Source organism: Pelodiscus sinensis, chromosome 25 (assembly GCF_052426305.1).
Source record: "Pelodiscus sinensis isolate ZL-2025 chromosome 25, ASM5242630v1, whole genome shotgun sequence".
Taxonomy (NCBI): Eukaryota; Metazoa; Chordata; order Testudines; family Trionychidae; genus Pelodiscus; species Pelodiscus sinensis.
In genome coordinates, this window is record NC_143076.1 from 11,836,300 (window position 1) to 11,862,024 (window position 25,725).

The 25,725-nt window shown below is 48.0% G+C and overlaps 1 long non-coding RNA gene across 1 annotated transcript; it reads left to right on the top strand.

Annotated features, from left to right (window-relative positions):
- Positions 1–12,396: 12,396 nt before the first annotated feature.
- Positions 12,397–18,352, top strand: LOC112545410 (uncharacterized). Its single transcript, XR_003088872.3, has 3 exons — positions 12,397–12,497; positions 14,952–15,061; positions 18,235–18,352. It is a non-coding gene; the product is annotated as an uncharacterized LOC112545410 (long non-coding RNA).
- Positions 18,353–25,725: the final 7,373 nt, after the last annotated feature.

A 25,725-nucleotide genomic window follows, 5' to 3' on the forward strand; every position in this document is an offset into this window, starting at 1 on the left:
GATCTGTCAACATTGAAACGTTATGGGAATGGGCCGGTTTTGACAAATTGTTTGTTTTAAACATAGTTTTGGAGAAAACATGCTGCAATTGTCAAAATAGGTCTTGTCCATATGTTCAAAATGAAAAGTTCCATTTTTTTTCAGTTAGAGACATTTTTGTTTCAATCTCTAAGCTAATGTATAGCCAAAAAAAAAAGTTCAAAGTCCAAATTATTTTTTTTTCAAAATGATTGAAACAAAATGTTTTGATGGACCCATGCTGCAACATTTTTGATTTGGGGTTTGGGTAAGTTTTCAAGAATTCAAAATTTTGGTCCACTTTAAGTGATTTTTTTTCTAAATCTCAAAAATTTACACTGGAAAATTCATCATTTTTGCTTAGCTTTTGATGCTACTAATCCTGCTACCAAGGCTCCCCAGAGATGCTTTCTAATTCAAGTGAGCAAATTTAGCACATTGTTCTGAAAATTCTTTTTTTTTCCCACTTCAATTGTTCTTATATTGCTCTTTTTTAACCACTTGATTGCTTCTTAGGATAAAACAGCACTTATAGATCATTAATGGTTACTTGATCGCAAGAACCTTCCCATGGCTGTAGTGGAATTGTGGAATTGAGAGCACTAGTCCCAGTGTAATGTTCTTAATGCTAGCATTGCAGTACATTTTTAAAAAATACAAGAAAACTTGTAGCTATATCAGGGCCATTTGCCAAGTCAGGCTGGAAAATATCCGTGATGCTCAGTCTAATTTCTTTGGCTTTGACTCTCTCAGGTACCCTTGCTCTGTCAGGTGGATGGTTTTTGGCTTCATTTTCTGTGAGTTTTATTCCCCCTTATGCTGTTTACTTCTGCTGCATTTAAAACTGCAGTTCACCCTGGGACCTGGATAGCATTACAACAGGTAATGTCACTCAGCAAAAAGCCAGGATGAGTATGACGCATTCCAGCTTCCCATTTTCACTGTGGGTCTCTTGGACTTTTATACCAGGGAAAAACACCACCAACAAACTCAAGCTGCTGTTTCTGCAGTGCAGCCAGTGCCTGCTAGAAATATAAAGGGCAGTTTCAGTCACCCTAATTCCTCCCATTCCATCGCTTGGCCTGTCCTCACTCATCTGCCCATCCTCTGATGCTTCACTAGCCAGCTACTACAGGACACATGTTACCAAACACACCCCGTATTCACACTCTCTACACTATTGTAATAATCTTTGTGCAAATTTACCTTGTAAGCTACTGTAATGGGGCTAGGCCCAAAAGGGCCATAGAGAAGTCCTCCAAGCAGCTAGAGTGGCTAGGAGGAAACCAGCCAATCAGGGGGCAAGCAGGGACTACAAAAGGAGCTGTGGGACTGAGCTGCAGCTCAGTTGCAGCCTGACCTAGAAGGGAGAAGGTTAGGGGGCTGCCTGCCTGCCTGCCTGCGGGTATGACTACACTGCATTCTTCTTTTGAGAGAGGCATGCAAACACAGCTGAGTGAAATTGCAAATGAAGCATGGATTTGAATTTCCCACACTTCATTTGCATAATTGCATCTGGGTGCTTTTTTGAAATACCCTATTTTGAAAGAACCTTGTCTAGACTGCATTTTTTATTTCGAAAAACCCCTTAAACCTCATTTTATAAGGAATAAGTGTTATTTTGAAAGAAAGGTTTTTTTTCTCTTGAGAGGAATGCAAATGCAGACACCCAAAATTGCAAATAAAGTGGAGATTTAAATATCCCACACTTCATTTGCATAATTGTGTTAAGGTGCTATTGCAAAATAGTGCTATTTTGAGATTAAAAACAGGGTTATTTTGAGATAAACCCTTCCCTCAAAATAACCCTTAAACCTCATTTTTTGAGGAGTGTTATTGTAGGGGAAGGGTTTTATCTTGAAATAGCGCGATTTTGCAATAGTGCCATAACATGATTATGCAAATGAAGCATGGGATATTTAAATCCCAGCTTTATTTGCAATTTCAGGTGTCTGCATTTGCATTCTTCTTGAGAGAGAGGAATGAAGTGTAGACATACTCTGAGAGAGCAGCAGCAGCAGCAACACCACCACTACCACAATGCACAGTTCAGAGTGGAGAGCTGTTGAAAGATTGTTAGACTTGAAGGTAGTCCTAAGATAAGGGCAAAGGAGTTGTTTCCAGGAAGGGAAGCTCTAGAGATGCCACACTAGTTCAGAGTGAGGCAATAAAATGAAGGAACAGCATCGAACTGAGGGTCAATCTACCAAAGGCCTCTTTTAGAGGTGTACCTGCAAAAAGGGTTTGTGATTGCACAAAGTGTGACTCAGCCAGAGGGCTGAGTAGCTGCAAGGCTTTTAAAACTGAGGCACTGCAGGAACCTGCAGTCAGCCAAACAGGGGTGCTTGCATGAGGTGAGTGCCAACCCTGTAACAGGTACCATCTAAAAACTCACTGGTCAATAATATCATGGTCTATAATATCGATCTGTGGGTAGCCACATTACGTGTAACATTAGGAATAGAATCTGAAATCAGGACTGAGCTGTTTACACCACACAAGTCTGGGGAGGGTATAAACTTGTTTCTTGAAGACAAAGGGCAAGTTGACACCTCAAGCCCTGCGTCAAATCATCTATCAAGTGGCCGTTCTTTGGCAAGGCAGGGGAGCTGGAACAAACAGATCTGTACCTTAGCAAACAACTACATGGAACATCTTTTACCACCAGATTCCTCGCTACCCCCACAGTGCGAATGACCTTTGTCTAGGGTAAACACTTAGGAAAAGGCACTTCAAAGGGTGACTGCACTACACAAGTGGAAGGCAAAAACTGAAAGAATTGTTCTCCCCTCCTGCACATCTCCGCACTGATGTCATTTGACCTTCAAACCATCTGAAAAGCCAAGCTAGCCAGGCCTGGTTCCTTGTTGTCACCACTGGGATGAGGGCAGAAAGGCCTAATGGCGCAGTAGTCAGGAGCCAGGCTTGGGAGTCAAGGGTGAGAGCCAGAATGCAGAGTGAAGTCATGGGCAAGCAGGGGACCAGGCTGGCGCAGGCAGGCACAAAGCATAGGAGCTAGCACAGCTAGGGGCAGAAGTAGTGACATGTTGCTGAGCTTAAAAACAGGCGTGCTGCTGACTCCCTTCAGCCAATCAGCTGGTCCTACATAAGAATGGCCAAAGGTCTACCTAGCCCAAGATCCTGACCTCTAACAGTGGCCAATGCCAGCTGCCCCAGAGGGAATGAACAGACCAGGTAATCACCAAGTGGGCCCTGGAGCTGTTAGTTCTTAATGCACGAGCTGCCACCACCTGAACTAAAGGAGTAGCTTCATTAGCTGGCAGCAGTAATAGACTCCTGTCTTTGGTGCATTCATAGGAGACTATTTATGTTTAACTAAAATAAAAACAGAGTTTTAATGCAACTGATTCCATGTTAATGAATGAGAAAGATGTTATTTTACATAAAATAACACTCCCATAAGTAGGGTCCAAATCACTTGCCAGAATCTTTTAAAATAATACAGGTTGAACCTCCCTAGTCTGGCACTCGCTGGTCCGGTAGCATCTGTGATCCAGCGTGGATGTCCACTGATCATGGATGTTGCCAAGTTTCCCATGGTCCCATAAAGTTTGTTTATAGCCACCAGCCCTAATTCTCAGTGTTCTGTGCTGCTATTTAGCTCTAATTTACCCCTAAATGTCTTCTAAGAGCCCAGTAAGCAGCGGAAGTGCTGGTTATGCTACTAGACAAAATTGACCTCCTATGGTCTGGAAAAGTCTCTGTTTTGGTACCAGTCAGGTCCCAAGGGTGCTGGGCTAGAGAGTTTCAGCTTGTAGGATGGAACTCTCATCCCCATTAGTAATTTTTTTCATAAGCCCCCTACTGCTTCTGTGCCTGGAAGACCTCACTGACCACTGTGGAGGAAGCCTATGACAGCTGAGCCACATACCCAAGGTTTTTCTCCACTTTCCAGTGGGGTGGTCTCCCTCTGAGGTCCTGAACTGAAGCAATTTGCCTCCTTTCCTTGCAAGATCTCCCTGAAGCAAAACGCAGCAACAAATTAGGCATTAACATCTGTACAGCCATGTTATCCACAATGCCAATCACAGCTCTATAATTGCATGGGATGTCTTCCCTGAAGGAGTCATGCTTGTATGTTTAATAAAACAACCCACACCAGGTCTCAAATTTCCTTGTTTGTATGAAAAATTCATAGCTGCATTTCCAGCAAGTGTTGACTTGACTTACATCTGCCATCTACTGTAAGAGAAAATCCTTGCTGAGCGGAAAGGGAAACATCCTGAAACATTGTCAACAGCATTGCTGGATGAAACAACAGTGCTTTGTACTCCTAAAGCACCCTTCTACCAGAGGACATCAATGCATTTAGGCTGTAATTCTACCCATTGCATACATTGGGGGCTGGTATACAGATTTAGCACCTCTTACATCCTGCTTTTGAGAGCTAAGTCAGAGATACGTACTGGTTGGACTTTGTTCTGGCCCTTTGGGCTGGGGTAAATTTGGCCCATTAATGAATGCAATGGGGAAACTGAGGCACAGGCAGGTGCAAGGATGGCCATACCATAAGGGGATCTGAGGCAGCCGCCTCAGGTGTCAGGACTGCCAAGGGGTGCCACTAGGATCCATAGTATAGAAAATTGTGTCTGCTGCTGGTGCATATGTATTCTCTCTGCTCTAGATGCACAGAGATGGAGGAGTGCTGTGCTGGAGGAAGGAGGGCACAAGAGACATAACAGGCAGGCAGGAGGGAAGGTGGCATGGGGGCATCATTTCAGCTCCCCGCCTCAGGTGCCAAAATGTTGTGGGCCAGCCCTGGGCAGGTGACAAGACTTTCTCAAAGTCAGAGGGGACAGAAGTGCACTCTGCTATGAATGATGTGTTGTTGCTATGAAGGAGATCAATATTCAGAACGGGAAGGTACAGAGAGTAATGAAAAAGCATTAGCAACAGGACAGTGGTGATGTTAGTGCTGCCAGACCCCTTTGTCCCTCAATACTCTTGGGAAAAATGACCAGCCATGACACACACTAGAGTTCCAACATCTGGATATGCAATCACAACACAAAATGCTTCCAGAATGCTCCTAGATAGCTTCCCTGTTTAGTCCTAATTAAGGTTGGAAGGTCAACATTCCCTACCGCCTTAGCATAATTCAACACACTCACACAACCTGCCAATGCCACATGCCCGGTTATCAGGCACAGCTGGTAACTACCCCCATTGCACTTCTGGAACACAGCAAAGCTGCAGGATATTTTCACACTCCGCAGGATGAATACCCATAAACACAACTGAAGCTAAACTCAAGGGCTACAGGCTGAGCAGTGATCAGCATCACTCATGTACTAACAATGCCTCACGGTAGCTAAGTCTATGTAGCTGATTCACAGAGATGGTAAGTACCTACTACTGCTACCCCGTCAGCCTGTTATTCCTTTAGCTCCTGTGAGAGATACTTGTGCTTTTGGGGGGTCAATGTCCTGCAATCAAAATACACTGATGTTACCAAGGGGTGGCCAGGATGGGGATTTGTGCTCCCATGGGGCACAGTACAATGGTTACCACCAGACCCCTGGCATAATGAGCTACACTCCCCTGCCAGAGATATGAACAGTTCCGATGGCGTCAGTGAGAGATGGCTCAGGTCCACTCTGCCCATAAAGACCACCAGTGGCTAAGACCCCCAGAATCAGCTCTGCCCCCCCACCCATGCAAAATTCTTCATTCCACACTGCTCAGAAACGCCCAGTCCTGCCGTGAGCCCTGAACAGTAACAAACTCGCTCTGGCTACACTGTAGTCAGAGATATAATCTAGACATTCCCATGCCAGCTCTGCTCCAGCTAGCTCCCCCATTCCAGCATGGGTAGCAACAAGGGCTAGCCCAATTCCAGGCCCAGGGTCCCAATCCCAGATGCCTGTGCTCAGCTTGACAGCTGCTGATCCTCGGGCTAGCAAGACGACAGCAACCCCAGGCATGCTCCAGTCCCATCTTCCATCTCTGTTGAGGCAGTGGTGTTACAAGTGCCAAAATGGACGTTTAGCCTAATGTTCCTACCTGTCAATGGGCCAGTTTGAGTAGCCAGATGCGAATAGAATCAGGCAGACTAGAACGGGTCAATCCTTCCCTCTGAGCAGCTTACTGGGGTCGTTAATCCCTGATTGTGCTCAGGAATTGTCCGGGAGCAGATCCTGATTTGAGTGATGCTGTGCTGCCCTCCACGTGAAGCAACCTTCGCCTTGTGGCTGGCATGAAAGCTAATGATCCGACTCTGCAATTGGCATAAGGAAAGCCGGGGGAGTCAGAACCCACTCGAGCCGCTATTCAGTGCTGCAGCATCAAAGAGGGCTCGGTGCCTCTGTGTAACGGTCTTTAGATTAGTGCAGAGTTCAGTTAATCAAAGCTGAAAGGGCCACTCTGCTCTGCAAAGTGCCTCTGCAAATATCTCCCAGGGGCTCTGTGTTTGTAGCTTTCCCATGGATCTAGCTCATACTTTCTCCACTTGCGGGTAGGAAGACGGGCTATTTCTAACTGCCTGGGATCTGAAAGCCAAGCTGGCTTCTTTCCTTCTTACTTACCAGTACCTCTGACACCCGCTGGGCTGGATTACTGTTGTACCACTCAGTTAGACTATAACACTTTGTAAGGAGCCTTCGGTGTTAGCCTGAAATGCCCACGCTGTTAGCAAATGTTAATCCTGGCCAAGAAAGGGGTTCAGTGGGTTCTGGGGGAAGTAGCTCATTGTACCACTTGAGTATACTGGAGCACTTGGAGGACAGAGAATCTAGGGCAGGAGTCTCCAGCCTTTTTAAGCACAAGATCACTTTTTGAATTTAAGTGCAATGTAAGGTCTACCTCAGACCCAAATACGCTTGCTCCGCCTCCTTTGTGCCCTTTCTCTCAGGCCCCGCCCCTGCTCACTCCGTCCTCCCTTCCTCCCTCCCCTATTCTTCTTCGCTTTCACCAGGCAGGGGCAGAGGGTTGGGGCATGGACTCTGGCCTTGCGCTAAGGGGTTTGGAATGTGAAGGGCTCAGAGCTGGGGCAGGGAGTTGGAGTTCAGGAGGGAGTTCAGGCTCCGTAAGGGAGTTTGGGTCCAGGAGGTTTGGGGTGCAGGAGGGGTTTCATGACTGGGGCAGAGGTTCAGAGCTGGGTCCAGCTGGACACTGCTTACCACAGGCGGCTCCTGTGTGGTGCTGCAGTGGGGCTAAGGCAGGCTCACCCTGCCTGAGCCCTGGCTCTGTACCATTCTCAAAAGCAGCCATCATGCACCCTCTATCCCAAGCCCTGTTGTGCTCCCTTCCCCTCCCCCATTCTGTAAAGCTAGAATACAGGGTGGAAGAGGGGGAACCCTGACATCAATCAGCACCTCCTCCTCTCCCTGCCCTAATCTGTACCACAAGCAGGAGGCTCCTGGAAGGAAGAGGGGGCAGCTTCAAGGCAAAAGGCAGGAGATGCACAGCCGTGCAGGGAGGGGCAGCCGAAGTGCTGGCACTTGATAGCCTCTTGGCCAACTTGTCAAGATTACCTGTCAGAGGCTCCAAGATCTACCAGTCGATCCCGATCAGTGATCTAGGGGGTGGGCTGAGCAGTCTTGAGAGGAGACCCAGGAGCTGCCGAGACTGGAGATAAGGTTTGAGCTGAATGTTGGTATCACTACAGTTAACTTACTTGCCGAATGCCAGGGAAGGAGAGGAGTTTTCACTCTGCATAGTGTGCCAATGAAAAGAGGTGTCCTGGGCTTTGATTGGGCCAGGATTACTGAAAATTGGAATGTGATGGGGTGCAGTTACAGAAGGCCCCGTGGGGGTACTTCCTGGGGTTCTGACAAGACCACTTCCCCTCACCTTCCTGCTCTCTGGGGCTCCTTGCTACCCTGTCCTGATGGGCCAGCTCCCTGGTCTCCCCCAGCCCAGGCACAGAGCCAGGGGCGGATGAGAGTGCTGCGGGGCTCAGGGCAGCAAAATTTCGCGGGGCCCCCCCCTTTGACACAGCGCATGCGCCGTGGTGCCAAGGTGCATGTGCGGGGCCTCGGGAAGCACGGGGCCCGGGGCAGCCGCCCAGTTCGCCCTGCCCTAAATCCGCCGCTGCGCAGAGCTGAGATTACCGCCCTCTACCCCGAGGAGCAGTACAGACACCGAAACTCTTTGGCTACGTCTAGACTGGCCCCTTCTCCGGAAGAGGCATGCAAAGCAGGCAAGTCAGAATAGGGAAATCAGCGGGGGATTTAAATATCCCCCGCGGGATTTAAATAAACATGGCCGCCGCTTTTTTTCCGGCTTGGGGAAAAGCCAGAAAAGAGCATCTAGACTGGTGCGATCCTCCGGAATAAAGCCCTTTTCTGGAGGATCTCTTATTCTGAGGAGCCAGCTCAGGAGAGCCCCAAGAATTTCAGAGGGAGCAGTCTGGGGCGGCATTAAACCAATGTAGGCGCTGTAGAACAGGCACATGCTTTCTCTCGTTTTCTGGGTTCATTTGGCAAGCACAACTGCTCTCTAATTGACTGTCTGCCTTAACGTCCCTTTCAGCTCTTTAAGCCACGTGAATCATTTAAAAGGGGCTGTGAGGGAGCGAGGGCGCACGAGCCCTGCATGTTTCCAGAAGAGGATTTGTCGAGGTAAGCTGTGAATATTCTCTTGGCAGCTCACGGGGTTGTTCAGTTTAAACTTTCCTGGGCTTTGACGTATTCAGTTAGGAGAAGACTACTGAATAACTGGCTTGTTTGTGAATCGGTGCATCATTTAAAGCAGGGCTGGGGAACTTCAGTCCTGGGAGCTGAACGTGGCCCCCTGCTTGTCTGGATGTGCCCCCCCCCCTGGCTTAGGTCCTTCCCCCAGCATTGGGAAGCCTGCACTGGTGATCCAGCCCCCCTGCTGCCTCACTGTGGGGCTGGAAGCATAAAATCTACTAAGCCCCCCTCTCCCATGCTCTGGAGTTCAAGGGGATTGTGGGGAGTGTCTTTCTCCTCAGTTGGGGGCTACATCAGTGAGGATTTTTTTGGTTGGTTTGTTTTTTTCTTCTCGCTTGTGTGAGACTGATTTTTCTGTGGGTCAGCGGCCCCTGACCCAAAAAAGGTTCCCTCCCCCTGATTTAAGGTAACAGGAAACCATGCGAGGGCCCAGAATATAGAGCACAACGGACTCTCACTTTCTTTCAGACTCTTTTTTCCCAAAGCGGTGAGCATTTTGTAAATATCCTGTGCTCGTGCTTTTGCACTCTCGCTGGCAAAGCGTGCAGGCGAGGAGAAGTCAGAAAAGCAACACATTGGTATTTTTAAAAAATTACAAAAAATGGGATTGGGGAAGGGAATCAAATTTTCTAGTCTGATCCTTGTGAAACAGAAACCACTTCAATATTTGAAACGTGGGTGTGAAGTCATTTTTCTGTGGGTTGTTTCCCTACGGGTCAGTCTCATGGGCCACGTGCCCACCTCTGGCAGTCCAGTGACAGATACCTCTGTTCTGTGCATCATCCTTTCTTTCAGCACTCTCAACATGTGAGCACCTCCAGTCACATGCCTGATCTCTAGGATGGGGTATTTGTTCTCCCTCCTCCCAGGGGAGAATTGTGCGTGCAGCGCGGTGGTTGGTTTGAGCTGGATTTTCTTTTACATGTCCAGGCTCTTGTGTGTTTGTTAGAGAAAGCAGGTTGGAGAAATGTGTGCGGCACTTGGAAGGGAAGTTCCTGCGGGAGTTTTCCCACCATCTGGGACCAGCCCCCTGGAATGCTCCATCTCCTGCACAGATACAGAGCAGTAGAAACAAAAAACAGGACTACGTAGCACTTTAAAGACTAACAAGATGGTTTATTCTATTATACATAATATATTATATATATCATGTTTATTATACAGACACAGAGCAGTAGAAGAGATGGTAGAACGTTGCAGTGTATTTGAGGAGTAGAGGTTCCAGCCATGCTTCTGTCCTGGAACTTCAAGGTCTTTTCTCTGTGTTGGGACCTGACCCTTTCCTGCCGTGGACCTCAGGACCAAGATCTTGGACTTGACACTTTAGTCTATGGGCAGCCAGGGCAGAGAATGGAAGACATGTGGGATGGGTTTGGGGAGCCAGGCCATGCTGCTTAGACTACAGCAGGAGGTTGATTTGAGGAGGGGGCAGTGGATCATAGGCCAACAAAGAGAAATATGAACATCAAGCATTCAGCTGTGGTTCCACATGAGCATCCAGCCGCCCTGGCCCCCAGTGCTGAGCAAGGCTGGACTGGTTCCTTCGCTTTGTTAATGCATTTTGGAAAAAAGTTCAGCCTGCAACTTTCCACCCACCCCCGCTCCGTACCTAAGAGGCTTAGAATGCAAGGCCTCTGGCTAACCTAAATACCAGAGCCGCCTGGGAGAGGAGGTATGGCTTTGGGCATGTCCTTTGGTCTCACTACTCCATGTTTACTCTGGGGCACAAAAAACCCAGAGAGTGTTGCCCTCATTATTTGTGTCCCACTGTGCTAGGTGTTAAGCAGCTGCACGGGAGACAGCCTCTGCCCCTGAAACTATTCCTGGCTCAACAGAGCAGCCAGCCGACGGCTTGGGCCAACAGAAGTAGCATTATAATTTCACAGACTGGGCACTGAGGCATACGGAGAGTAAGGGTGAGATTTGACAAGCTGCCTGAGGGATTTAGACAACAGAGTTCCATTAAACTGAACAAAATGAGTTGAACTGAGTGGGAATGGGTGTCCAGATCCCTTAGGTGGCCTTGAGAAACTCAGCATAAAGAAACATGTCTGAATTGGGAGCCTTTGATTCCAGTCCCAGACTGACTGTGTGCCCTTGGGAGCATCATGGTCGCTCCGTGCCTCAGTTTCCCCATCTGTATAGTGAGGCTAATAGCATTGCCCTACCCAAGAGGGATGTGATGAGGATAAACAGATTAAAGACTGTGAGGCACTCAGACACTGGGGTCATGGGAGCTAGATATAAATAGTCCCAAGCCAGCACCTTTACAATAAAACCATTCTTTTGCCCCTAAATTCTCTCCTGAGCCTCAAGCAAATCAAGGCAAAGCAGCTTGTACGTTAGCAGCTTGCCTCTGTCTCTCTCCCCACTTTCTGTTCGAATTGCTTTCATTGTTCCAGTGCCAGCTATCGCCTTGCAAAAGCCTTCACTGGACTTTTAAGTAAATAAACTCATTAACAGCAACACACCAACAAAACCATAGTTTTATTTAAAGGCAGCACAATTGCAGACATGAGACCGAGAGCAAAAATAGCACAAGGCCACTATGAGGCAAGAAAGAAGGTGCAGGAATCAAAAGTAAGGATACAAAAGATGAAATATACAAATATCTGATAAAGAGCGATGATAAGAGTGAAGGTAACTGACTCTATTAGCTACAGGAAAGGCAAGGGTGAGGGGGTGACAAGGAAGAGGCCACAAATGAGGAAATTTTTCAAGTACAGAAACAGGAGCACTGGGTCTCCAGGAGATAACAGAGGATATTATTGGTAGGGGCAGCAATCCACAAACAAACAGGAATCAATTATGGTCACATAACACGCATTACCCCAAATGCTTTATCTGATGTGCTACAGAGATTATTCGCCCTCTGCTGAAATGCAGGCAGCTCTGGGGTGGAGCACAGCCAACTCTCTCCACTGGTGGCGTGGGAGTGAGAAATCCCTTTCTAAAACTGGGAACTGCAGAGGGGATTTTTTTTATTTGGTAGAATTCCAGCCTGAGTCGAAATGTAGCCAGGATATTTGGGATTAAAAACACCCGGAGGGAAAGTCCCTTGTGATCTAGAGTGACTGTATTTAGGACCCGGGCTTTGTGCCTTGTTGGAACGACATCTCTGCATGTTTAGCTCTGATTTGACTACTACACACATCACTGCTTGTTTGTCTGATCCATGTTTTATGAACTGCCAGGGTGTCACGTTCTACCCCGAGGCAAACGGTGTGCCCACAGTGGGTATTAAAGCGGTGGATTGACATACCAAGCCATGCTGGATTAACTGTGTCCCATCCAGATGTCACAGCAAATATACCTTGGAGGCTGCACATATCCTGGACATGAGATGGGACGTACCCAGGGACAGTGCCACCTCATACACAGATCCTGCCCTGACCCAGCAGAAACGCAGTGATCCTGGTGCTTGGATAGGTGGGATTCCAGGCTCCTGTATGGGAAAGCTGCACCAGAACTGGTTGAAAGTTGGAACTGTCCATGAAATGGAAATCCCCCCTCCCCTCCCCTCCCCTGACCAGAAAATTGTTTTGAAGATTTCATTTGGGGGGGGCAGAGGGGGAATGAAAATTCATTTTGAAACCCCTTCACGTTGAATGATGTTTGCTTCTGGGGCCGTGTCTTTCATCTTGACGTCGTGTCATGACATCATGGTAACAGCAGGGTGCAATAGGCGGTGACACACTGTGACATCATTTCCTCTCACGGAGCTGGAACGCAGGGCAGCTGCCAGTGCAGGGAGGTTTGACCGCTGCACAAACCTCCAGTCTTTGTTCTCATACATAGGGTGGCCTAAAGGCATGGACGCCACAGGTAACCTTGGACCTCAGCCCGGCTATTCAGGCAGTCACTAGGGTTTGAACAGGGTTTGAACAGGGGACTTGCATTTCCAAACTAGAGGCTCCCACCTCCGGGGTTATTAACTCCATTAGCTGCTAGCAGTAGTAGGTTTTTAATCCTCTGTGGGCTCCAGCCAGCAGAGGCGATGACACACTTTACCAGCAAACCATAGCTCTGGAAAAGCCAGATGACATGGATGTGATCAGGCTGCCCCTACCATGGTACAGCTCACGCCCATCTCTGGGGGGATCTCTGCCTTGCACAACAGACTTCCTCTCCGTGTTCGCTTTGGTAACACTTGATAAGAGCAATATGGGGGCAGGCATCTGGGAGAGTGACTGGCAGGGTGAGAGTTTGTGGGGTTGAATCTCAGAGCAGGAGTGTATCAGGCAACACTCAGATCACAGCAGAGGCATTTGTAATCATTGTGTTTTACGTCTCTGAGGCTACGTCTAGACTACAGGCTTCTGACAACAAAGAGTGTCTAGACTACATCCAGTTCTGTAAGCCGCTTTGTCGACATGACAGTGTAGACGCAAAAGACAGTGTAGATGCAATAGCGCCGTCTGACGACAGAACTCTGTCGACAAAAGACGTTATTCCTCGTAGAATGAGGTTTACTGCCGTCGACAAAACTGCTGAGTAGACACAGGTGTAGTTTTGTCGACAAAACCCTGTAGTCTAGACACACCCTGAAGGCCAAACTCAGAGCCCATGTGGTAAGAGGGGGGTAGGAGGGAGGTGACCCTTGCTGCTGCCACGCCAGGCACCCATAATTCCCCTGGGCCACGTTGCTCAGGATATGAGGGCAGAGCAGGGAAGGGGCTGGGCCCGCAGCAAGTGGGGGCTACCCCAAGCCGTGCATCCCCCTCAGGAGAGCCCTGACCAAAACCATTCCCATTTTAGCATCAGTGCGTCTAGCTCTTTACGCGCCAACTGGGGCCGCCCTTTCCCCAACGTCCTTTGGAGCTCTTATCTCGCCACAGGGACATGCTCCTGCTATGCAAACAACCCAACCTGTTTTCCCAAGCGCTCCAGAGGGGAGGCCGAGCGCTCGCTTTCTACATAAACCCTTGAATTTCCCTGTCGTTGCCAAAGTGGTTGTAATAATAATAATTAATCATAAGTAAAGCTCTTGCTTTTGAATTGGATAATATTAATAATACTTGGCAGGTTATATAGTGCTTTACAGACATTAACTAATTAATCCTCACCCCGTTTACTATGGTGATTAGCGCAAGGAAAAACAAACAGTGAATTTTTTCATTCCCTGGTAGGCGTGTCTCAGTGACTAACACCGAGTACCTCTATAAGGAGACCAGTATGTCCTACAGCAGAGGGGGGTTTCTAAAGGTTTGGGACCACTGAGAGTAGCTGATAATAAATAGTAAAGCAGCTCCCTATTGAAATCAGGTGCTAATGTGCCAGGCGCTGTACATTTGTACAGTAAAGAGATACTCCCTCCCCCCAAGAGGTAGAACCTAGACTGATATGCCACCCGTTGCTTTATGCATTAGGCTACACTGCCCCTCTTAGCAGACCAGCACACAGATACTACATAGTCTAGACTGACATTTGCCTTATGCTGAGCTGGATGCTTTGCCCTTCAAGGCACTTGATGGTTTGGGTCATGATTATCTGACGTGTCAGAGAGGTTTCATGGCAACTGGACCCTCCAGAAGTCCTTGGGTGGAGGCTCCAGACATGACACGCTCCCTAGCTGTGTCTAGACTGGCCAGTTTTTCCGGACAATCAGCCACTTTTCCGGAAAAACTTGCCAGCTGTCTACACTGGCCGCTTGAATTTCCACAAAAGCACTGACAATCTCATGTAAGATTGTCAGTGTTCTTGCGGAAATACTATGCTGCTCCCGTTCGGGCAAAAATCCTTTTGCGCAAAAGGGCCAGTGTAGACAGCTCAGATTTTTTTTTCCGCAAAAAAGCCCCGATCGCGAAAATGGCGATAGGGGCTTTTTTGCAGAAAAGCGCGTCTAGATTGGCACGGACGCTTTTCCGCAAAAGTTCTTTTGTGGAAAAGTGTCCGTGCCAATCTAGACGCTCTGTTCCGAAAATGCTTTTAACGGAAAACTTTTCAGTTAAAAGCATTTCCGGAAAATCATGCCAGTCTAGACGTAGCCCATGAGTAGTACTGGATGGGAAATAGATTCCCCACCCTGTGAAAAATGTCAAGGAAGTTTTGCCCACAAAATACCCCTCTCCACCACACTCCATAGTGTGTCTGCATATGATATCAGAGACCAAACTGCCAGTCTCCACTCCGCTGGAAGGAAAGATTCAAACCTGGGTTCCCCATATACCAGCTGAGTCAACCCCGTGACCTCTGGGCTCTGAGCTTTTCAGCTTCCACAAATTCCAAAACTTTCACAGAAAAACATTTTGTAAATAATAATAATAATAATCTCAACAGACTCCATCAACTCCCACCACCTTGCTCCAACCGAGGCTGGTCTTCAGGGTAACTTGTGAGGTATATGTTTTCCCTGCACTTGCCTGAGAGAGAGATGTCAGCATTACCGGGTAATTCATTATCAACTCTTACAGGGAAGTTATATCTGAGCTGTGCTGCGCTGTGCATTGTAAGATTATTAGTTATGGATTCTGGTATCCCCCATTGGTCCCAGTCACATTCAAGGCCCTACCATGCGAGGTGCTGCACAAATACATATGAAGACACCGATTCTGCCCCCAAAGAGTTTACAGATTTTGGACAATATTTATTTCTTGTCTTTCCATTCACATGTAGCAACCTCAGGCTACCTTGTATTTTTTATAATCAACGAAGAGCTGAAGTAGAGTTCCACCCAAAAAGAGCAGAGTGTGTGGACATCACCGCTACTGGTCTGTCCTGACCACTGGTGACAAAATGGCAGCTGAGGTCTATGCACAGAGGGCAGGAAATACAAAGACTCAGTGAACCAAAACCAAACAGCCTCACACCCAAGCACAGTGCAGCTGGGAATCCTCCTATCTGTATATTAATGGTATTGATCCTTTTTTTGGTTGTTCTTGGTTTCCCCAGTATAAATTTTAAGCTACATAAAGACCCTTGTATGAAACCACCCACTAGCAGAAACCTGATAGAGCTTAGACACATGCACACATCCTACAACAGAGTTAGGAACAGCTGGCAAAAGTCCCTGCTTCACTGCTTTATTTCAGCTGGACTTTCACTGGGGAATTTTCCTGGGTCCAGATGATGTCACTTTGCATTCAGAAGCAACAAATGTTACCCACAAAAGCGTTGATTCACCACAGTACCCAACCTCATGCATTTCAGATTAGACATGCAGCTTGCTGTGGTTAGATGTCAACAGATGTCCAGCTGTGTTTGTGCATTCCATCTGTATGCCGTGCCAGCCCTGTGCAGACAGACAGCACCACAGACCTTGAGCAACCCTGGCCAATGACAACAAGATCTGTTAAGGGATGAAGGCACCCAGCTAGGTTTATTGTTGGCAAAGCACGGTACTGCAGACCATTAATATGAGTATGCCCGTGATAACAGGCTAGCTCTTTGAGCTGCAGGACTGTCTATTCCTCCCTGGACCAGACAAAGTTACACCCCTGAAATTCATCTTTATACCCTGATACAAACAACTAGGCTATGTCTAGACTGCAAGCCTCTTTCGAAAGAGAGCGTCTAGACTGCACGTTGAACTTTCGAAAAAGCGGCTTGCTTTTTCGAAAGAAAGCATCCAGTGAGTCTGGATGCTCTCTTTCGAAGAAGCCCTATTTACATTGAAGAACGCCTTCTTTCGAAAGAGGAACTTTCAAAAGAAGGCGTTCTTCCTCGTGAAATGAGGTTTACCGCCATCGAAAGAAAAGCTGCGTTCTTTCGATTTAATTTCGAAAGAACGCGGCTTGAGTCTGGACGCAGGGGAAGTTTTTTCGGAAAAAGGCTACTTTTCCCGAAAAAAACCCTGAGTCTGGACACAGCCCTAGGTACTTCCATTCTGACATAGCCACTTGACCTGGCTTGTTATTACCCATCACCTCGTATATGTTGGTTTGATTAAAATATCTCTATTACGTACTGTTATTCTGACCATATCTATGAGTGTGCTTCTGTCATTCCTGAGGAAGGAATTGTTTTGTACCTTCCTTAATATCAGGATGTTCTGGTACCACTTAATATCAAAATGTCTGTTGGTGAGTACAGTGTGACCTGCATGTCTTAGGAGTGGGTATTTTTGCAGTTTTAGGCCTGTTCTTGCCAGATTCTGTAAGCTGACCCTGCCTTATAGCAGGGCTCTAATACAAGAGCTTATGCTCAGGCATCCCGGCCTTCGGGCCAGGTGAGCAAAGCGGTTGCCTTGGGGTCCCTGCCGTCTGGGCCCCGCGCTGCAGTTGACAGCTGTTTAGTGCTCAGTGAGGCAGGTGGCTAATTCTGCCTCACAAGAAACCTGCCTGATTCCCACCGAGGGGTGCCTGGCTATGGATTGCTAGCTGCAACCATCACAGTAGGGATTGGCCCTGGTTGCTCTAGTGCTGCCCAATGAAGCCTGGGCCTGGGGACCCTGCACTCCCTGCAGTTTCTCCTGTCTGCTCCCACACCACGAGATGCACCGTGCTCCACCTGCTGCTCCTGGCCCTTGCTGCTGGCTGCTGCTGCTTGCTGCCTGGCCCATGTGAGTGGGGCTGGACTGGGCTGGCTCCCATGGCCTACCAATGCTCACCCAGGGCTGCAGGTGGATGGAGCTAGAAGGGGAGGTCCCCGCAGCAGGCTGGAGGGATGAGGAGGGGGTTCCTTCCCCAGACTCACTCACTGGGGCTCCATCTGCACCACGGCATCCACCCGCCTGTCAGCATGGCACCATGGGCCCCGCAAACGTTTGGCCGGGCCTGCTCATGCTTCAGACTTTCTTCTACTTCACTTGCGGAATCCGGATCTGATTCTGGACAGCACCTCGCACAGTGGGGCATGCTCGCAGTGGGCCTCTTGCTGCAACTTTAATCCCTCTCTAATAACAACCATGTAACGCTATGGATGGTGCATGATTTTCATCACAAGCCTTTCCTCTTTAAGGATTAATAGCTCATTCCAGCTTTACTTTTCCCTCTAATTTACTGACTCATTCAGAGGGGTTTTTTTCTCTTTCAACTAGAACAATAGGAGGGTTTTGAAGCTGGGGCTGTACCAAAGGCAGAGTCTTCACTCCCTGCTATGAATCTTCATTATAAAGTTATTTCCCCACATTTTGAAATATAAATGATGCCTTTGATGTCTGTGTTTTAAAAACTGCTCTTTAAAAAAGAACAATAACATGAAAAAAAGAAAGAAGACTCATCTCCCATCCCCCCCCCCCCGCCCATATGTGCCAACGTGCCATTGCAAACTGGACTTTTGCACAATCAAGTCAACTGTGACTTTTTGCCCTAAAGACAAGGGATGATGGGGGCAGCTGGAAAACCAGCCATTCATCAATAAATAAATGAAAGCTGCAGCACACCCCTGCCTCACTGCTGTGTCTGCCTCGGGCCTCATCAGTGAGCCCTGAGTGTGCTCTTTGATTTGGCAAAGGATGTTTACGTGAACTGGCTCTCCGCATTTGAATCTCAGAGGGAATGCAATGTGTGGGGACAGCCAGCCCTGTTGTTGGCCTCCAGATCTGCTCAACTTGTTGCTGGGAAAGTTATTTTGGCCCTTTGGCAAGACAGCACAGCAATCTCTGTCCCTTTTCTCCTTCAAGGTGCAGCGGCATTGACAGGCAGGGATGCTGGAATATGTCAGAGGGAGGAAAGTGCATGGAAGAGATAAGCCTGTGCCAATTTCACTCGCAAGACACTTAATTAAAAAAGAGAGTCTCTTGACTACAGGGTGTTGCTTGCTGCGGCTGTCACTTTTTCCCTCCCCAAATCTCCTCTGATGCTTTTCATAAGCACATCCTGAGGGCTTGTCTACCAGCGCAATCCGAGGTGTGCCTGCGACACGCATCAACACCCCAGAGCTAGCTTTGAGCTACCCAGCTCAAGTACCAATAACAGGACACCCTTCGTGGCACAGGTTGTACAAGGCCCCAACCCCATGTCTGAACTCAAGTCACTAATTTGTCCTATACAGGGTCACTGCCATTGCTACTCAAGGGACTCTGGTCCAAGCTACACCCACTGCAGTCACACCTCTGACTGTGTTACCATCATATCCATAGAGATATGGAGTCACCTTCTGCATTGCAATGGGCTCTTCCAGCCCTGCTGCTAACACAGGGAGGCTCTGAGGCAGAAAGCCAAGGAAGCAGCTGAAGACTGTAGGAATTCTGCTCCCATGATCATAGAATCCTAGGTTTGGAAGAGACCTCAGGAGTCATTGAGGTCTGACTGAGAGACCTCAGCAGTCACTGAGAGATCTCAGGAGTCATTGAGGTCTGACTGAGAGACCTCAGCAGTCACTGAGAGATCTCAGGAGTCATTGAGGCCCAAAGCAGGACCAACGCCAACTAAATCATCCCAGCCAGGGCTTTGTCAAGCTGGGACTTAAAAACCTCTAAGGAGGAAGATTTCACCGCCTCACTAGGGAACCCGTTCCAGTGCTTCCCCACCCTCCTAGGGAAATAGTATTTTCTAATATCCAAACTTGACCTCCCCAACTGCAACTTGAGACCCTTGCTCCTCCTTCTATCACCACTGAGAACAGCCTCTTTCCATCCTCTTTGGAATCCCCCTCAAGTAGGTGAAGGCTGCTATCAAATCTCCCCTCACTGTTTTCATCTGTAGACTGACTAAGCCCAAATCCTTCAGCCTCTCCTTATAAATTCTCCAGCCCCCTAATCATTTTGGTTGCCCTCCACTGGACCCTCTCCAATGCGCCCACATCCTTTCTATAGTGCAGGGTCCAGAACTGAAGACACAGTATTCCAGAACTGGACACAATATTCCAGAACTGGACACAATATTCCAGATGTGTCCTCCCAAAGCCGAATAAAAGGGAATAATCACTTCCCTAGATCTGCTGGCAATGCTCCTACTAATGCACCCCAACGTGCCATTAGCTCTCTTGGCTGCAAGGGCACCTTGTTGACTCATTTCCAGCTTCTCATCCGCTGTAATCCCCAGTTCCTTTTCTGCCCGTCTGCTGCTAAGCCAGGCAGACCCCAGCCTGTAACAATGCTTGGGATTCGTCTGTCCCAAGAGCACTTGTCCTTGTTGAACCTCATTGGATTTCTTTTGGCCCAATCTGCCAGTTTGTCTAGTGATGGTGACTCAGACAAAACCAGCCACATGCCAGGAGACCCTGGGGCACAGGGCCTTAATGACTTGATCTAAAGTACAATGCTGGAAATGGAAATCTCCCATTGACCTCAGTGGGCTTTGGCTCAAGTCCTAGGTGAGCAGAGAGTCTGCAGGGTAGAACGGTCCATCCAGCAGCCCTCCCCTTCCTGCCCTGAAGGATGAATCATAGAATCATAGGACTGGAAGGGACCTCGAGAGGTCATCGAGTCCAGCCCCCCGCCCTCAAGGCAGGACCAAGCTCCGTCTGCACCATCCCTGACAGATGAAGAAAGTGTGCGGAGAGGAGCCTCAGCTGCAATGAACCCAAAAGCGATTCTTTACCAATGCTGCTGCAAACAGACCCTGTGGTTCTCTCTAGCTGCCAGACTGACTCAGACAGCTTCTGCTACTCAGCATAATCACCTTATGTCCTGGCTTGGAGCAAGAATCATAGATCTGCAGAGTTGGAAGGGACCACAAAGGTCATCAAGTCGTATCCCCTGCCAACATGCAGGATTTGTTATGTCTGAACCATCCAAGACAGATGGCTCCAGCCTCCCTTTGAAGCCCGATAATCCTCATGGTCTGTCCTCCACATCAAAGTGGGATGTCTTTGCATCCTTCTGTCAGGGAGCAGCAGCATTGTGCCCGCAGAAACAAGTGATGCCACCCAGAGAGGAAGTTGTGGGGTTGCTCACCAGCCTTACCTTTCTGGGCCATCCCAGAAAGCCTCTGGCCAGCCCAAAAGTCACAGCCAAGGGGTTGGCATCCATGGTGGTCCAGGTAACCCTCGTGCCCTGCTTGACTGTGGAAAACTAAGCCTCAGTTGCTGTGGGGTCCTTGACCCTCTCCCAGCGGAAAAGGAGCTGTGCCCTCCCGCATCTGGCAGGGGAATTCACACCCTTTGCATTTCTCCAATCCAGCTGCAGTGAAAACTCCTTCCCCAGATTCCACCACACACGGTAGGGGCCGTGCTTGAGGCTTTCCCAAGGGAAAGGGGCTGATTTATCCTTAGTCAGTAGCAGAGTTGTTGACTCGAGTCTCACGACTTGAACTCGAGTCCGACGTAAGTCTCCTAGGTGACCCGACTTGAGACTCGACTCGGGTTCATTGTTTATGACTTGAGACTCGACTTGAGACGTGCTAATTTTGTTAAATCGACTTGGTGAAAAAATTGTCCAAAAATGCCGATATTGATGGCTTGTACAAAAGTGACTTGACATTTTTTAAATTAAGAGTTGAGACTCGACTTGGGACTTGACTCGAAAGTGACTTTAGGGACTCGAGACTTGACTTGAGACTTGACAATGACGACTTGAAGACAACACTGGTCAGTAGCTTCAGAGAGAGCCTGGGGAGGTACGATTCTGGTCTCATTTCCCTGGAATACCAGCCTTGAATTCACATCACGGACATGACCTGGTACTCTGGTGGCACCAGAACACACATTACCCCAACCAACAGGGCTGAGAACCATACACCTGGAATGAGTCAGGAGGCAGAAGACCATTGGATGCTGAAATGCTGCAGGTCCAATACAGTATCTTATACAGCACCTTCATCCCACAGAACAAACTGTAGACACATTGAGATCATTTCTCCACCAAAGTGCAGCCTCCTCTGGGTGGAAGGAACCCCACAGGTCTCATAACAGCAAGCAGGGAAGGGAAATATTTTTAAAGCCCTGCAAATCCGCAGATATCCATTTTATATCCACGGCTCATTTTTGTGGATACGGACACAGATACAAATTGTGTATCTTGAACCCTGCAAATGTATGGATATCTGCTCTATATCCTTGGGTATCCACATCTGCAGAGGTGAATGCAGATAGCCACAGCTCATTTTGTGGATACAGATGCAGATGTGGATACAAAATGTTGCATCTCCACGAGGCTCTAAATATTTTCCCCAGACACAATGACATTACTTTCTTCTCTAATGGAAAATGCCCTGGGACCTTATATGGGAAAATGCTACAGGACCATGCATGTGGCCACAGGGATCAAAAGTATGTTGTTCTGCTCTTCCTTTCACCTGCCATAGTCATCGTTTGCTTTCATTGACTTCAGTGGAGTTACTCCCGATTTATAGCAGTGTATGTGAGTTGAGAACAAGGCATGTCTGTTTTTTTAACAGAGATGGGGTTAGGAAGGGACCTGAATCTTGGATAAGACTAGACTGAGGGTATGTCTACACTACCCTCCTAATTCGAAATAGGAGGGTAATGTAGTCATACCGCAATTGCAAATGAAGCCCGGGATTTGAATTTCCCGGGCTTCATTTGCACAAAGCCGGCCGGCGCCATTTTTAAATGCCAGCAGTTCGAACCCCGTGCTGCGCGGCTACACGCGGCATGGAGTAGCTAGTTCGGATTAGGCTTCCTAATCCGAACTAGCTACTCTGTGCCGCGTGTAGCCGCGCGGCACGGGGTTCGAACTGCCGGCATTTAAAAATGGCGCCGGCCGGCTTTATGCAAATGAAGCCCGGGAAATTCAAATCCCGGGCTTCATTTGCAATTGCGGTATGACTACATTACCCTCCTATTTTGAATTAGGAGGGTAGTGTAGACATACCCTGAATTACTCAGTTCACACCTATCTCCAAAATGGACCAAACCAAAGCTCCCAATCCAAACACCCCCAAATAATCTGGGATGTAATTCAAAGCGTAGATGACAGTTAGGAGGCTCCTCCCCACTTTGCATCATTTAATCTCATGCCCAAAACCAACCCAATAAATATTCTGCTCTGTACACTCTCACTCCCTCCCCCCACCCCCGCTGCAAGGAGTGGTATGGGCCATTGCTCAAGATACACCATGAGCAGACCCAATAGGGCAGCTCTTATTTTCATATACAGTAAATTGCTGTCTCTCGAGACAAAGGCCTGATTCAAAGCCCGCAGGAATTCATACCATCTGGATCATACTCTGCTAAGAAAACACAAAGCCATTCCCTTTGGCAGAAGCTGACCCCTGCTCCAGCCCTGTTAACCCCTCACACTCCACCTTTGATACGTACAAGCACAGATGCACAAAAAGCCAGCCAGGAATGAATAACCTCCCTCCAATTTTCATAATCAATTTCCTGTTTTATCTTTTGTCATCAAAAACAAACAAAAAAAAAAAAACAGAAGAAAGCCCCAGCAAGATCGATATAATGCAGAAAATTCAGGCAATCAATGTGTTTCCAAGGCATTGCTGGAATCAAAGACATTCAAGATGCACAGAACGAATGAGTTGAAATGTTTAAGTAAGATGTTTCCGAGTAGATGTTTGTCTGCGCGAAGCCTGACATCACGGGTCGTGCGCAAGGCGTTTCTGCCTGGCAATGGAATCCCCTGCTCTATCCCATGGAAGGACAGTCCGGAGCTCAGTCTATTAGCCTCAAACTGAGTTTAAGTCTCTGCTCTAATGCAAACTTCCTCTGTGACTCTGGGCAAGTCATTTAACTCCTCTGTACCTCAGAGTCCCTGCGAGATGTGGATAGAATTGTCTGACACGGGGAGAAGGCAGTGCGGTGCTCAGATGCTATGCTAAGCAGGGCTGTGTGAGAGTGAGGGGAGGCCCACTGCTTGATTGCTTTGGCTGCCCCAGGATGGTGGTTGGCTTACGATGCTGTGGGTGTGTCCCACTGATCCACATTAGCTCCCGAAGATGAAGGGTCCATCTAGAAAAAGATAATGCTCACATTACAGTGGGGGAGGTCTAGGTTGGATATTAGGAAAAACTATTTCACTAGGAGGGTAGTGAAGCACTGGAATGGGTTCCCTAGGGAGGGGGTGGAATCTCCATCCCTAGCAGTTTTTAAGTCTCAGCTTGACAAAGCCCTGGCTGGGTTGATTTAGTTGGGATTGGTCCTGCCTTGGGCAGGGGGCTGGACTTGATGACTCCTGAGGTCTCTTCCAGCCCTGGGGTTCTATGATTCTATGATGCAGCAGTAGCACCCGTTCCAGTAAGGGGTCCAAAGCAGCTGGAATCCTGGTGAACAGCCCCGCTACCCCATGGGATCCAAACCCTTGCATGCAATTTAACCCAGCTAAACTCCACCTGAAATGCAGGCTTGCAATCGCCCCCTCCCCTAAGAGCTGCAGGAGCAACTCCGGCCCGACAGAGATTTTATTGGCGATGAGACATTCTGGAGAGGCGGCTTTTAATGGGAGCCCGTGAAAGCCAAAGACGGTAAGAGCCAGGCACTGATTGCCTGATGCCGGTGATAAAAGCCCCATTGCTGTGAGTTTAATTAAAAATTATTGTTACATTCACATGTAGGGAGCCCACCCTTCATCAGGAGAAATCGATTTCAGATGCATTCCCGGGAATAAATTCAGAGATGTGTGTATTATTTGAAATAGCCATTAATACAGGGGGAAAGGCAGCTCTGAGTGGGGGGGGGGGAGCGCAAAATAAATGCCAGCAATGACTGGCAACCCAGGAGACCCAGGGAAATGGAAGAAGCATCCAGAACAGCAGGACAGAGTTTCTGCCAAGGCAGATAAGTCAGGAGGAAGAGAAGTTCCATAGTTTAACATTTTTTTCCACCTATTCCTTCAGCTGAAACTCTGAAGGTGGCTGGTTTCATGTGCTCTGGGCTCTCGGAGAAAAGCAAGATGATTAATACTTTCCAGGCTGCATCTTGCACAGGCTAGCAAGCGAGGAAATGGAGTCAGCCCATTGCTCGCCACCAGAAAATCAAGGGGCGGCTATCAGGAAAGGGCTCGCTGTAAAATTAGTGCCAACAAAAGCCATTAAAAATAGAACAAGAAAGCAGTAGAGAGAATGTCATTCCAGGAGCACCGACCTCTTGCCTTGAACTAATCAATTTTTAAAGGGATATTGCTGAGGCGTTTGGGGGCAAAAGACTGTAGTTTTGGTTAAAAATAATCCTACAAGTCATTCAAATCTAACTGGAGATACAGATTCATCCTAATGGAGAGGATCCTTAATAGCATTTAGCCCATATGGCAGGCCTGTGAAGAGTGGAATGCAAAGGGGGCAGAGGGACTTTGCAGAGTCTGCATACTGCTGGGGCGGGGCTAGTGCATTCAGTGATGTAATACCCTTTCTGTGGCAAAGGATGCATGGCACCACGAATGGGGTGTAATGAAACCTTGCTTGCAGCATATTATGCAGCCAATAGGTGTCGCTGTAGGCTGTACAGCCTTGCAGACAAGGTGTGGTCCCTGATAAGGAAATAAGACAAAGTCAGAGCTGGAGCTGTGTGGAAGGCTGGTTCCCTGGTTGTAGCTTTAATAAGTGCCTTCTGCTTAAGAACCCATAAGTCCACATATGCTGAGGTGCAGGAAGAGGGAAGGGAAGAGTGAGTGTAGCTCAATGCTCTAAATAGGGGACTAGAGGAAGGGTAGGGTAAAATTCATCATATACCTTCTGTTCCATTTGCCTTGCCTTCGGGCGAGGCTTAGGAGTCAAGAGTATCCCTCAGGACTCTTTGCATTCCCTCATAGCTACAATTTGTATGACAGTCACCATCTGCATAATGTATAGATTTTTTTCTTATGATCATTACTGAACATATTCAGGAAAACAATACATGTTTTGCCTAAAAGGGGAAGAAGACATGCATTAATTCATATTGCACCCCAAGGAACAGATTGTGTGCTTTCAGCATGCAGGCATAAATCCAGTGCCTCTCTCCCCCTCTGATTTAGAGGAAAATTCCTTTGGTTGACACCAGTAGTAAGTCTTTTATCCTCTCTGTAGCCCAGCCACTAGAAGCAATATTTTACACTCGTTCAGAGACAGTACAAGGCAGCTGGAGTTACTCCTGATTTACCCCAGTGTAAGCAAGGCCAGAATTTGGCTGTCTGGGAGATGTGATTGAAGGAAGGATTTTGGGCCCTTAAAAATACCTTCGTCCAGCTACTGCTTTCAGGCCGGCTAAGCCATGAAACAGTAGCAGCTCCTCTGTGATTGCTCCTTTAGTTTGAGTGCTGGAGGTCTGGGAATTTTGG